The sequence below is a fragment of the Aptenodytes forsteri genome, unplaced genomic scaffold, assembly GCF_000699145.1.
Source record: "Aptenodytes forsteri isolate BGI_AS27 unplaced genomic scaffold, ASM69914v1 Scaffold17, whole genome shotgun sequence".
Taxonomy (NCBI): Eukaryota; Metazoa; Chordata; class Aves; order Sphenisciformes; family Spheniscidae; genus Aptenodytes; species Aptenodytes forsteri.
In genome coordinates, this window is record NW_008795027.1 from 1,345,368 (window position 1) to 1,359,704 (window position 14,337).

The 14,337-nt window shown below is 47.8% G+C and overlaps 1 protein-coding gene across 4 annotated transcripts in view; it reads left to right on the plus strand.

Annotated features, from left to right (window-relative positions):
• The first annotated feature begins 6,103 nt into the window (after positions 1-6,103).
• CD151 (CD151 molecule (Raph blood group)) overlaps positions 6,104-14,337 on the plus strand; it is a 33,726-nt gene continuing 25,492 nt past the window's right edge. For 2 of the 4 annotated variants that reach the window (XM_019471204.1, XM_009276017.1), the window contains exons 1-2: positions 6,104-6,114; positions 8,167-8,169. The gene's annotated coding sequence lies outside the window, so the exon portion shown is untranslated. Of the gene's footprint in view, positions 6,115-8,166; positions 8,170-8,468; positions 8,526-10,155; positions 10,192-14,337 lie in introns of those variants that run through there. The other 2 variants (XM_009276018.1, XM_009276019.2) reach the window with 2 other exon arrangements.

The window sequence follows — 14,337 nt, forward strand, 5'->3', positions numbered from 1 at the left end:
GGGGAGGCGCGTGGGGGGGGGGGGGGGTGGGGAGGGCGGAACGACGGCGGGTGCTGCGTGTAGCAGCCCCTGACAGCCCGGCCTGGGAGAGGGGTGGCAAAGCGCTGCCCGTGGGCCCCGTTTATTGCAGCTAGGGTCTGGCGCTGTCCTCACCCGCCGCTCCCTCCCGAGCCGTACGCTGGGCTACCGGGCCGTGAGGTGGCCCGTCTGTACCTCGCCGGGGTCACCGAAGGCCAGCTCTGGTGCAGCACTGCTTTGCTTCCCCATCAGCGCCCAGTGGCATTGTACAACTTCACAGGGGCTTGGCTTTTGCATTTTTTTTTTAAAGTGTTTTAACCTGTTGCGGGGGGGGGGGCGGCGTCAGAAGCTTTGCACAGTCCATGCATTAGGAAACGTGTTCTGAATGTCGCCATAATCTTGTGAAACAACACTTATCTCCCTCTGCCTTTTGTTGAATTAAGTCTCCCTGTTGTACAAATAAGACTTGGCCTTTATATTGGGCTTGTGGGACCCTTGGAGGCAGAGGAGGGGGAGAGCGAGCCCTTGTTTACCACAAAATCCAGGTGATGTTCTGTTTCTTTCATTTTCTGGAAGTTGAATCAGATGGGAGGCTGATGACAATGGGTTATTGTTGCACCATGGTGTTGCTTGCCATGAGGAATCTTTCCCAGCAGCCTTTGCGCCGTGTCAGCTCATGAAGAATGTAAACTGCTGTAAATTTAAAAAAATCCTGACTCTTCCTGAGGGCTTTTGTAATCAACCTGTTGCAGTATCCTGTTGAATTTTAGCAATGACATATCTTTATTTCAGGCTACTCTATAGCATCCCTTAAATTACGCTGCTTCACTTTCTTTGTCCCCCTACAGCACCTCCTGTCTTTCTCTGAGAGTTCATGTGGTGTCTGCTAGAACAAGGGTTAATTAAAATGGCATCACCCATCAGAGGTAATGCCCAGTGGTGGCCATTTTGTTGAAACAGTTTTGAAACAAGTCCCTTTTGCCAAAACTCCTTTCCTTTGCCATCTGCGAGGCCATTGCCTAGGTTATTAGGGAAGCTTTTGGTGTGACAGAATATCTACTGCCTGGTATTGTTGAGGCCGAAGAGTCTCTTAGCGCGTCATCAGTCAGACAAAGATCCATCCCAGTCTTCATGCTTCACTCACTGCTACCAAAGATGACTGCCTGTGATGGAGAGAGCAGAGCATGTGTCTCTTCTGAGATGTTGCTGAGCTCAATGGAAACTAGAAAAATCAGTGCAAAAGTTTCAGTGTATTTAGAGTCTCTGAAGGAGTTTGTGTGCCTAGGACAGGCAGTTCCCAATCTGCAAATTGTTGGAAGCTGGACAATGTTTGGGGCAGCATCAGTTATGCTTTACCTGAGGCATCTGGTGACAGGTCCCTGTCAAAGGCATAATGCTGGCTTGCATAGGTGGGTCTGGGCTCTGGTTTGCTACAGCTGCTCTTATTTGCCAGTACTTTGAGTCAGATGTCCTTGCTGAAAGCCTGGGTTGTGAGTTGGAGGAGTTGGCAGCTTTTGAACTCCTCCATGTAACTATCCTGAGATCACGTCCTTGCTCTGTAGTTTCCCGATAATGTCTCTGAGTTCCTGACCTGGATGTCTTTCTGTCCATATGCTGTATTTCTGCAAAAAGCATGTTTTATTCCAAACTGTTGCATATATTGATTGGCCTGTGGTTTTTTTTTTAAATAATGGCTTACCTTCTTGTTGGAGTCCTTCTGCAGTGGAGGAGAATGACTCCCCCAGTTGCCTGGTAAAAATCCTGGCAGTCCCTGCTGTATGTTGACTCCAGTAAACACTAAGAACATGCCTTTTCTATATGCTTGAGATAATGTCCCATGTATGACATCTCATTTTACTCAGGAGTCTGAGGTGGTTAGTCCGTCCTGTGGTACGTTTGGTGAGAGCTTAACAGTCAAGTTTTCCTTCTCCTGTCTCAAGGCAGGTGTGTCAAAGGAGGGTTTGTTCTTTGTGCAGAGAGCAGAACACTGAGTAAGAGGACCTTTGACAGCCCAGTTGGGGCCGTGGCTCTCCTTCTCTTGCATCTAATACAAAAGCCATCTTCTAAGTAAGCAGGGAATACCAACCCAAGGAGATTTTTCTCCGATGCTTTAGCTTCCCAGTCCCTTGTGCAGAAAGGAAGTCTTATGCCAGTTTGGAAGTGGGCAGGACTCTCAGGCTTCTCTTCAAGTACAGTAAGGCACTCACAGCTGAAATCATGGCTCTGAGAAGGATATTTTCAGTTCAGCCTCTGAAAGCTTGTGTTGATGGGTCTAAGAGATTCTTCAGCAAGGGGGTAGAAGAAAGCTGCTTGTATTCCCTTGTTAAGCAAAAATGCTAGGTGGGAGTGGCTGATGGAGTGCTATCCATCCCCATTAGGAAGTTTCCAGCAGGCGTATTATATTATTCCTAGCTAATAAAAGTTGTAGCACAACTCTAGCTGTTCCTATTGCACATACACAAACCAGGTGACAACTCCCTTGTTCTTGAGACAGCCCTGAAGGGGTTGACTGGTGAGCTGTGTCTCCTCTAGTTGGGTCATCCCACAGGTAAATTCACTCGTTGCTTCTACAAAGTTTGGCTTCTGCCCTAAGGAGTGCGTTGGGCTACTTGTTATGCATAGGAGGAAAATATGTATTTACATGTATTTGTACATGTAACATCTCTATCACCATGTATACCTGTATGTGGCAAACTATCTCGTCTGATGTTTCCAGGTGATTTGATCACTTATAAAGCAATCACGCTGTCCCTCTGTTTTTTTGTGCCTTCTGTTTAAGACAGAAGCTTAGAAAGATAAAAGGTGGATGGACTGACTCTGAAAAAAAGGGGGAGCTTTGCTTTTTCATGTCCCAATCTACTACTATCCCCAGCGGCCTCATCAGTTTTGCTCTTGAAACCTCCTGAGAAAATGCTCTCCTACTCCCCACCTCTACTCTCTGCTCCTGGGCTCAGTACTGAGTTGCCTCCAGCTCTCCCTGAGCATGTGCAGCGGCAGCTGAGGTCATGGAAAGCCTGAGGGAGGGTGACTCCTGGAAATTACAACTCGTCTCAGCTTCCCAGGCTGAGGAACAGAAACCTTAGTCTCTCTGGTTGTTCAAAAACCTTCAAGATCCTGAAGGTGAAGACCAGGTCTCCTTCCATCTCATTTGCTCATCCTGCTTTTCAGACCCTGAACATGATTTTCCTTTTGCCGCAGCAAAGCCAAAATGAAATGAACGGTGTCACTGTTTGTAAAATCGCCCCATTTTCCCATTCTTTTTTGCACGTTCATTTTGGCAGAGCATCTGTCTTTTTCAGATAGATGGTGACTATCTTCCCAGTCTGTGAGAAATGTACTTTTCCCTGCTACCCCATGCCTGAAGCCAGAGTGTAGAGGGAGAAATGAGGAACAGCAGGGCTGCAGGATGGAGATGAGGTGTTTTGTCAGTTCTGCAGAGAGGACCTCATACCATCCCTCCCATGGCACAAAAACTATTCGGTGATCCTCCTGGCAAGGATCAGCACTGTAATAGCAGCACTGCTGATGGGCATCTCTCTCGCCAGTGCTCTGCTCTGTCCCGCCTGCCAGACTCCTCTGCTTGTGATCTCAACAGCCTGGCATCCCAGGGAATTAATTCAGTCAGTCCTATTAGTCCTGTGTCCTGGCTGCTGCACAATAAAGCTCTCGGCAGAATGAGCAGGAGAATAATTACTATTTTGCACTCCTGGCATTGCATGGCAGAGTAAGAGGTGTATTTTGGGGTCTGGGCCATGTTTGGGTATGACCAGCTTGGGCCATGTTTCTAACCTAAGTTCCTCTTGCTGGTCAGGTGGTTATGGCTCTCAAGTCGGAGCTGGAAAAGTGCTGTACAGCTCGGTAGGTGCATTTGAGGCAGTAGTGAAATAAGCTCAACAGGGGCCTGAAAGTGTAGCCGGCTCCTTAGAAGGATGCAAGCATGAGTAGCTGCTATGACATGCCAGCTGGGGTCTTCATGGAGTTATTGATATATATATATTTATGTGTGTGTGTATTTCATGCATAGTTTTGATGCTAGCAGTGCTGGACACTATTGGAGGCAGGATACTGGTTTAGTGGGATAAGGAAGGACATCAGGAATTATGTTCTGCAGAGGTTAAGGGAGGGTCCTTGGCAGCTGTTTAAATTTATTTGGGTGTTGACTCACAGCTGCTGTCAGCAGGGTACAGCCAAACAAATGCAATTTTAATCGTGCAGTGAGTTGCACAGTGTGTATTGCCTGCATCCATGCAGGCTGCCGCAGATTCGCTTTTTCTACCTGCTCAAAATGTGTGTAAGAGGTGAGTGCATCCGAGTGAGGGAGCGTGGAGGATGTGGGATGTGGCATGGCCTCTTAAGAGAGGTGGAAATGAGACGTGTGGGAGGTGTGAGAGGGGATGTTGCTCAGACCCATGGGTTGTTCCTGGCAGCAGTAATGAAGCTTCGTAAGAAAAAAAGTGAGCCAGAAGTAGGTGACATAAAACGTTTGGCATTGACTGTTGTTTCTTATCTATTGCTGGTACCAGATCTGAATGCAAAAGGAGCAAAGTTCACTTTTCTAACCCAGGTTCTCTTTCCTTTTATAGGAAAGAAAACAGAGCAGTGGGGAGCTGGGGCAGTGGAAAGAGTTGTGAGCCTCTAAGTGCCTGTGCTTCAGTGGAGTTTGTCCCTGTAGCTGCAAAGTGGAGGGTGCACACTCCTAAGAAGCTGTGGAGTTGGGCTGAAATCTGCAGCATGTTTCCCAGATGTCTTTGCCACTGTAGGAAAGGGACAGGTTGAGAGGAACAAACACCTTCTGGAGATTCTGTGGGAGAAAGATCTGCCTGTGCTGTACAATGGGTAAGGTCAAAGCACATCTGACACCTCACCCCGGAACACTTCTGTCCCCATAGGGGCAGAAGTAGACAGGGGAAAGACCAAGCAGATAATTACTATTTTGCACTCCTAGTATTGCATGGCAGAATAAGAGGTGTGTTTTGGGGTCTGGGCCACGTTTGGGTATGGCCAGCTTGATCTGTGTTTCTAACCTAAGCTCCTCTTGCTGGTTGGGTGGTTATGGCTCCCAGGTCCGAGCTGGAAAAGTGCTGTACAGCTCGGTAGGTGCATTTGAGGCAGTAGTGAAATAAGCTCAACAGGGGCCTGAAAGTGTAGCCGGCTCCTCTACAGAAGGATGTATGCATAAGTAGCTGTGAGTGGGGGCAGGATACTGGTCTAGTGGGAGAAGGAGGGGCAGTCAGGAATTACACTCTGTGGAGGTTAATGGCAGCATCCTTGGCAGCTCCTTAAATACAAGTGTATGACTTACCAGCGTAGTTGGAGTATGTATAATGGATTCTTTGGCTCCTTCACTAATGAGATCCAGTTAAAACTGGAATCAAGAGTAGTTAGAGTTAGGAATTTCTGGGGGAGAGGTTTCTGTTTTGTGTGAAGTAGATCATGTCTTGAGCCTCGCTGACCTGTTACCTGCCAGAGCAACAGCTGCGATGCCTGCATGGTTGTGTTCTCAGGGAGTGCTCTGATCCTCAGTGACCACTACACTGCAACAATAAAGAAAATAAGGGGGGAGGACAGTTTTGGTCACATTTATATGCTAACAGAGCCAGCTGGCAGGTGCCAGCCATGCTGGCACTTCTGGCATGCCAGCCAGTGAGCCGGACTTCTGGAGTGCCGGACGAGGCAGGCGTGAGTCATGGCTTGTGAATGTCAGTATTTCTTCCCAGCTTTGGTGGAATCCAGAAGGGAGGAATTCATATCCCATATCTCCCCCCACATTGCCCTGGAAACGGAGCTGATTTGTTGTTTTTCTCCGTGGTCACTGTAAGCTGCATGCAGAGCTCCCAAGGAGGTGGTGGGGAGCTGTGTGTGCAGTCACAGCGGTGTACGGCAAGTGTAGAAGCCGGGCACGCAGACACGTGCATGGTAGGCAGTACCTTGGAGCAGCCAGCTCTGGAGCAAGAAGGGGTCTTGGGTGTGTGTGTCGAGTGCTGTATGCAAGGAACGTGCGTATGGGAAAGTGCTGGGCTTCGTGCTTGTGGCTTCGGCTGTTGTAGCGTAGAAGGGATGAGTCCAGTCCTGTGTGGAAGTACAACTTGCTGAGGAGTGGAACTGCCAGCGAGCTGGAAGCTGTGGTTAGTTGCAGGTCATCCCTTGCTATATGGGGTAGCCCTCTTCCATCTTTGTTGGGAGACTCGGCTTAGGTGAGAGGTCTGCCAGAGGTGTTGTAGCGTAGAAGGGATGAGTCCAGTCCTGTGTGGAAGTACAACTTGCTGAGGAGTGGAACTGCCAGCGAGCTGGAAGCTGTGGTTAGTTGCAGGTCATCCCTTGCTATATGGGGTAGCCCTCTTCCATCTTTGTTGGGAGACTCGGCTTAGGTGAGAGGTCTGCCAGAGGTGAGATGAGAAATTTGATGTGGTCTCCAATTTACCTTGTCCACTTGGAGGGTTTTTGGAGGGACAAATTTCCTTTTATTGGGAGGACCTCTTTCTGTATTTGGGGAGGAGGAACTGTCAGGCTGGTTTCTGCGCCTTTGAGTCCCAGTTTGCTGTTTTTTTCCTCCTCCTGAGCAGGGAAAGAGTACAAGCATCCCGCGGAGCTCCTATGCTGTACGTGGAGAATGAGGCTGCACTCAGCCTCAGAGATGGGCTCTGGAGAGCCTAACAAAAGCCTGCTCTGTCCATTGTGTGCTCCCCAGGCCTTACCTCCAGTGTGTGCAATGTGTCCCAAGGCAGGAAAAAAGGGAATTTAAACCACTGTGCTTACACCAGGAAAAAATCCTGGTTGCTGACTTCACTGGGCCTTTTGCCCTCAGAGTTGGTCAGGCACGGGGAAAGCATGGATCCTGACTCACAGGTGTGCTGCAAGAAGCCTGGAAGGAGGGAAAAGCAGACACAGTTGCAGAGGAAAAAATCTGCTTTCACTGATGTCACGAGCTTTACTTTGGCTGCGTCTGTCTCAATGTGGAAGAAAACCCCCTTGTGGAAAAAAGAGGTTTTATTGTTTGCTACTTCATCAGGAATTTTAACAAGTTTTTAGGAAAAAAAGAAGGGAGGAAGAAGCCAACTTAGATGAGAGCAGTGAGAGTATCCAAATTAAATTATTGTAGTTATATCAGTGTAATTCTTGTCAACAGTGTATTTACAAGTGTGTAAGTGGGAAGCTGGTTTCCCTGTGTACGAAGGGTGTAACTGCTGCAGATCAGCAGTGTCCTCCCAATTTTTGACATTGATAACCATAACCTGGCAAGCCCAGGTCCCCTCTCCCTGTATTACCCTGACCAAACAGTCTTTTTTGTTTTCCTGTGTCTGTGCACACAGTAGTGGTTACCAAATCAGATGCTGCTTTTGTATGCGCATATACCAGTGCAGTGAGGAGTTTTCTGGGTGGCAGGAAGGTGGCCCTGACACCAGAGCAGTCAGTGCTGAAACACCCTTTCGTCTGAGGTCAGTAATAGGAGAATTCCTTTCTGTGCCAGAATTGCCCTGGATACTTCCAGCATGAATTTTAGAGTTTTATCTAAATTCTTCAAAAGCAAGAAGTGACTTTTGTTTTTTGGGTTCCTCTATCCCTTGATACCCTAGAGGGACCTCATTTTCACAGTGGGCATTTAGTACTGACTGAAATTCAGGTCAAAGTGAAGGTAGTTACTCAGTTTCTTCAGAAACTTTTGTCTGTGTTGTTCCTGGATTTTCTCTGAGTATTTTTTGCTTTTAATGTTTAAGGACTTACTGAGTGTCTTAACCTACAAGTGAACCATGCTGTGGACTGCTTTTCCCCTCCTGCTCACTAACGGCATGGGGTGCATTGAGAAGATGGATAATGAGTCTGCCCAGCGCCGGATGTTTGCCATGTTCCTGTCTCTTACACACAGAGGAAAATGCTTTGCTGCTTTCTGCTGAGCTCAAAGAAGTAGTCTGAATGCCGAGTATGTGCCAGTAACATTTTGAGAGGCTCCTGAGGGAACAAAGTATGTGGTTTCTCCCATCTGCTGAAGTCTTCTTGAGTCTTCCTGGTACTTGAGGGTTAATCCAGGGTGTCCCAGAGTTGTAGGACGGACTACTTTTAGCCTTTAAAATTTTAACCTTTAAAATAACAGGAGATCAGATGAGATGATACAGTCCCCTCTTGGCTTGAAAATTGACCTCCAAGGCAGAGGGGGTAGTGGGGAGGATTAAGTTTCAAACTCCTTTTAGGCTTTCCTTTAAATTGAAGCTTGTTCACATGGTGCTAGCGTAACCTGAGGGTGGGTTGGTGGAGAAATCCCCTGCAGGATTTCCCGGCTTCATTTGAAGTCCAGCTGGTTTGTGCTGGCATCTGTTAGAGGAACCCTTTTCCAGTTACTTATTCCTGCCAGCTCTAAATGAAGTGGATGATATGCTGAGACAGACTTGCCAAAGTTTCTGTACTGATTATAGCTCCGTACCCTTCATGGAGAGCTGCCCTTTGCCTGTGTGTTTATTTGAAGCAGCAGAGAGGACCTGAGCAAGCCCAGCTCCCGGTGGCTCTGTGTGCAGGTCTGTATACAGACCCATGGAGCGAGGTGTTTCAGGGAAGTGGTTGATGGCTTGGGGCTGGGGGATTTCTTTAGAGCTTGTTGGCACGTGCCCTGGGATCAGGGACTTCTTTTTATTTTTTCCCCTCCCCCCAGCCTTGGCGAAGGGCCAGCAAGTAATTGCCTGGAGGAGAGCCCTTGCCTCCCAGTTATTTATTCACATGCTGGTGCCTCCCTGTCAAGTTTGCAGGCTGGTCTAAAAACAGCTGCGTAAATGGTTTTGGTGGAGTCATTAAAACCTGCTACACAAGAGTGAGGCGGAAGGGGGAGGAATGTTTTATTTTTGGCTGTGGGTTGTTTAATTTTTACTGGAAGAATTGTCCTTTTCAGCAGTCTTAAGCAGCATGGATTGAGCGTTTTTTCTAGCATTGCTCCTATAGCAACAGGAGAGAGACAGCTCCTATAAACTTGGACTTACAGGTCTGGGAAATGAAATGTCATTTAATTTGCCCTTGACTGTGTTTGATATTTGATCTGACTCTAGTAAAGTGTTTTTAGCTCTGGAGGGGAATATAACTCCTCAAAGCGTTCAATGATCACTCCAAAACATCCTCAGAGACATGGACGTTGGGGATATATAAGGACCGATGGTCAGAAGAGACTTCTTGGCCATTCCTGGCGCTGCTGTTAACAAAGTGGGTAATTCCAGATGCGAGAGTGTTCCCGCATGAGGTGGCTGTCCTGGGTAGGAAGGGAGGCTCCTGATACTGTCACTGGTATATCTCTAGCTGCCATGCTGAGCTAGAGCTGGTGTTACCCCGTTCTGTGCCTGCATGACGTTCCCTCTTCTGTTGGTGCCCTGGGGTGCTGCAGAGCACGTTGACCCATTCCTAGGACCGCAGGTACCAGCTCCGTTGCTGACATGCTGAGAGGTTTTCTCTGGCATGGCTGCCACCAGTCCTGAGCTAATCAGCAACATGGCTGAAGCAGTAAGACCGCTAACCTTAGTCTCCACTGTCAAATCCCTTCTCAGCTATTTTTAAAATGTGATCTTTGTGGAGTTGAAACTGTGGCAGGGTGCCTGGGAGAGATCTGTGGGCTGACTCCAGAGACTTTTGCTTTGCTTGTTTACACTGCAGAAAGTGCGATCAGGAACAGCCTACTCAAAGCAGAACAAGTTCTGTACAAAAGCTAAAGCTGGTGCCAGCTTTTCGTGCACTTCTTGCTTTGTGCTGTCTGCAGTCAGGTGTCTCAGGCACAGGCAGGGCAGTGCTAACAAGTAGCTTGAAAACTTTGTGTTTTACAGCTTTGTGTTCTGCAATGGTCTTCCAGAGAACAGCTCGGTGGATGGAGGATGAATGTTGAGATGCGAGGAGAGCGAATCCACCCCTTCTCTCTGCTGGGAGAGTCACTTGATCTCTCTGTGCTCCTGTTATAACGTGCTACCTTTTTTTCTTTGTTGGGATGCTTTGAGGAGGCAAAGGGTCTTTCAGGCAGTGAGATTATAGAACATTGTGTCATTGAGAGGCTAGAAATGTACCCCGTGGTGACACACCAGCTGCCTGCCCTCTCTTCTAAAAACTGCTGCACGTATTTTTGACAGTGGGATTTAAAGTCCCACGATTCATTTGTGAGCTCAGTGAGGTGAAGATGATGGCCTGCCGTGGGATATGCACCTGATACTGTGGGTAGGTAGAAAATCTACCGGCTTTTAGCTAGTCACCTTTTCACTGAAGAGATTTGTAGGGAATGAAACTGAAAGTACCTCTGTGATGAGACCGCAGCCGAATTTTGAGTGACTGCGCGCTAGCTACAACACAGCACGTGCTCTCAGGTTAGTCTTTGCCCTGAGCTCAAACCACTGTGTAAAAACCCAGCTATTTGTAGAGAGTGAACAAATGGTTATCATTGCTGCATAATTTGGGGAGCGCTTTGAATTCATGTACAGAATTGCCTGAATAGGCTTTGTGGGGGCTGGGAGGACTTTTATCCTCCCAGGATTTTTAGTGCTTGTTGGCTTGGTCCTAGTACTGGCATGGCTACAGGGCAGGGAGGTTTTGTGAGCACTCCCTGAAAACACTGAGGACCCAGTGGCTTCGATTCTGAGAGCTGAGCTGAAAATGAATGTAATGAATAGGAGGGTAATGAATAGGAAGGGATCAGGTGGAAAGCTGATTCTGCACAAACTGGTTTTTTTAGAAATGTGGTTTAATGCTACTGGTACGTTCTCCAGTGCAGATAAAGCCCTGCTTTAAAAAAACAAAACAAAACAAATAAAAAACCCCACAATGCCCATGAACAGAGTTGGGAAAATAGAATTTAAAATACCAATAGCAGGCTGCAGTAAAGAGTTTGTCTTGTCTGTTGGCTAGCCCTGACCTATCTGAACTATTGTTCCTTGTCGTGGCAAACCCTCATTGCTATGAGCTCTCTGCAAACACATGCCAGGCACTGATTTCTGGTGCTTCGAGTGAGAGAAAAGAGATGGTTATTGTTCCTCTCCTCAGTTCAATGACTACTGAAGTGGTTCTGGTTCCTGTGTATAAATAGCATAAAGTGCTTCGGGATCCTTCAGGATAAAGGAGGCCTTATGAGGTACAAGAGGATGTTGTTTGACGCAGAAGGAGTTCCCATTGGTTGCGCAGTGCATGCTGGTCTCTTGCCTGCCTTCCAGCTCCTGATGGAGCCTGGGTGCTTGGAGGGGCCGTTTGCTTCCCTGGTTATCCACTTCTGGGAGCAGCAGGCAGGGGCTTTCAGCTCTCAGGATGTGGCTGGCTGTGTATGTTTTGTTAGGACCTGAAAGCCCTATGAAGGGTTTTGTGTTTGCTTTGTAGTGGACCAGTGCTAGAGCACAGACACACGCAGTCCCAGGCACACTCGATCACTCTTTCTTTCTCTTTCACGCTTTCTTTTTCTTAACGGTTGTGAAATTGGTTTTACGCTAGGGTTCCTTTTATCCTCAAGGATCCTGAAGCCAGCCATCACCTTGCCCAGGTTTGACTAACCCCCTCATAAAACACTTAATTCACAGGTATGTGTGTGGTGCTGAACATGTAAATCCTTGCTGAATTTGAAATTTATGCTCATTGTTATTTATGCTTCAGTAAGTCCCTCCCCTGGGGAGTAAACAGTCTCGAAAAAATGAGCGGAAGGGCTAGTGCTCTTTTCCTGAGAGACAGCACTTGTCCCAGAGCAGGCGGCTCCTCATGTGTGTTAGGCACACAATTCCTCACTGGATACCTGACTCTCATCAAAATTAGCAGGAGTTAAGGGTCTGCATCTCTCTTGAGGGGTCTATTCAAATGCAGCAGCTCGAGCCAGAGTAGAAGAAAGGAGGGATTTGGCAAGCGTCCCGAGGGGTGACAGCAGGACTGTGATGCGCCTGTGGAGATGACGCCTAGACCCAGAGGGTGTTGAGGTGAGATCCTCCCAAACTCCCAAGGTGGGATATCGCTTATCCTCTCTAAGTTCTTCAGAGGTAGGGCCAAGCAGGGTCTGCCAAAGATGGCCAAGAGATCTTACTTCTTGTTGAATGTAGGTGTCTTTCTAAGTTGTCTCCACCTCTCCCAGAACCACTGTACACATTCCTGGTAGGAGCAGGTGATGTGGCTAGAAAACATTGCTTTGTATTTCTCATTTCTCAGCAGCCCCTAAACGGCTCGGGGTGAGATCCTTTTGTGCTAGGTACTGTACAGTCAAGGAAGATGACTCCATGCCCTCAGGAGCACATAATCAGTTTAGACAACTAGCAGAAGGAGATAAAGGCAATTTCCAAGCTGTGGTCTGGGGAATCTCATTCAGCAGTGCTAAATTAGTTCAGCTTCCATGTGAAGGGTCAGGGGGGAGGGTTTTGGACCAAAATCTGTTCTGTGTGCCTGCCTCACACACAAGTATAAATGACAATTCCTGAGAAGGAGCTTCTTTGCCTCAATGGATGTCTGGCTTGTGTTTTGCCTTCTCCCTAGCCCTAGAGGCACAAGTACTTTTACTTTCTAGCATGCTCCAACATGCTGAGATGGAAAGCAAAGCATTCAGCTTTGCATCCTGGGTCAGCGTTCAGCTTTGCATCCTGGGTCGGCTTTCTCTTCTGAAAGGGCAGGAGTGTGGGAGCAGCATGAAGCAGGTGGATAAATGGTAGGGCACAAGGGCTGCTTGAGGAGAGTTTGGGCCCAGCCTCAGGACTGAGGATGCTTCAGAGCTATTGCTTGCTTTGCAGGTGATCGCGCTGCCTGTGCCTTCCCTCCTCTCCCCAGTTCCTCAGAAAGCTCCTTTGTCTGATCTTTACTTTAATTAATGATTACAGGACTTTGTTTGGCCTGCTTCTCAATGGCTCAAGTGCTGGTATTTCCACTGTTTCTCTCAAGAGATGTTTTTGTGGTCTAGAGGCTACATAGTAATGTGAATCAACAAGTTTCTAGCTCTTACCAGAGCATTCCTTTTCATAGGGAATGGAAGCAGGAGTAATCCAAGCTGATTATAAATGAAGGTGTGTCACCCATACTATGTTAGATAAAGGCCTGCAGGAACCTCCCCTTGAAGATAATAGGAAGTTAAAATGGTTATGAATTGTGTTAAATTTGATCTGCTAATAAAAAGTAACTTTTTTTCTCTTTCCGAGTGGTTTGCAAACACCCCATTATCCCACCCAGGCAAGTCAGGAAGTATTACTGCTTCCATATCCCAGTACGGGCAATAGATAAGAGTTTAAGCCTTAGGCTGCGAAGTAAGTTAGTGTCAGGGTGTAGATCAAAGGATCATTAATTCAGTATCCAAACAGACAGGTTAGGGAGGAAGAATTGCTATTCCCCTCTCCATCTTGCTGCCTTCAATGCCAATGGAAACAGATTGCAGGGAGAATCAAACTTGCCTGCTGTGGGATGAGGGTGAGATGGCTGACGATGTGGCAGTACAAATGATTGCAAAAAGTTTGGGACCCTCTATCTTAGAAAAGCAGGGGACAGAGGGGATGCTAGAGGCCATTTTCCAGTACAGCAGCCTTATGCAGCCTAGCTGCCTCCACAGAAATGACAAGCCGTGGGACAACATGCCAAGGTTAGAGGGACAGGGTGCTAGCAAGGGCCCTCAGCCTGTTGCTCTGCGACGTGCTGGGTTCACTGGAGCACACTTGAATTCTTACAGAGAGGAGCCAGGGGATCCTGAGGTAATAGGAGCCAACAGGGAAACACCGGTGAAATACCTCAATGGAATAAGGTGTGTTCCTCTAAAAAGGTAACATGGCCAACAGCCCAGCTGAAATGCCTCTGCACCAGTGCACGCAGCATGGACAACAAACAGGAGGATCTGGAAGCCGCTGTGCTGCTAAAAAGCTACAACCTACTTGCCATTACTGAAACTTGGTGGGACGAATCCCATGACTGGAGTGTGGCTATCAATGGCGTGCTGGTTTTGACTGGGGTAGAGTTAATTTTCTTCACAGTATGGGGCTGTGTTTTGGTTTTGTGCTGAAAACAGTGTTGATAATACAGGGATGTTTTTCAGTGTTGCTGAGCAGTGTTTACACAGAGTCAAGGCCTTTTCTGCTTCTCACACCCCCCCACCAACGAGTATGCTGTGGGTGCACAAGAAGTTGGGAGGGGACACAGCTGGGACAGCTGACCCCAACTGACCAAACGGATGTTCCATACCATATGACGTCATGCTCAGCATATAAAGCTGGGGGAAGAAGAAGGAAGGGGGGGATATTTGGAGTTATGGTGTTTGTCTTCCCAAGTAACCATTATGCATGATGGAGCCCGGCTTTCCTGGGGATGGCTGAACACCTGCCTGCCGATGGGAAGGAGTGAATGAATTCCTTGTTTTGCTTTGCTTGCATG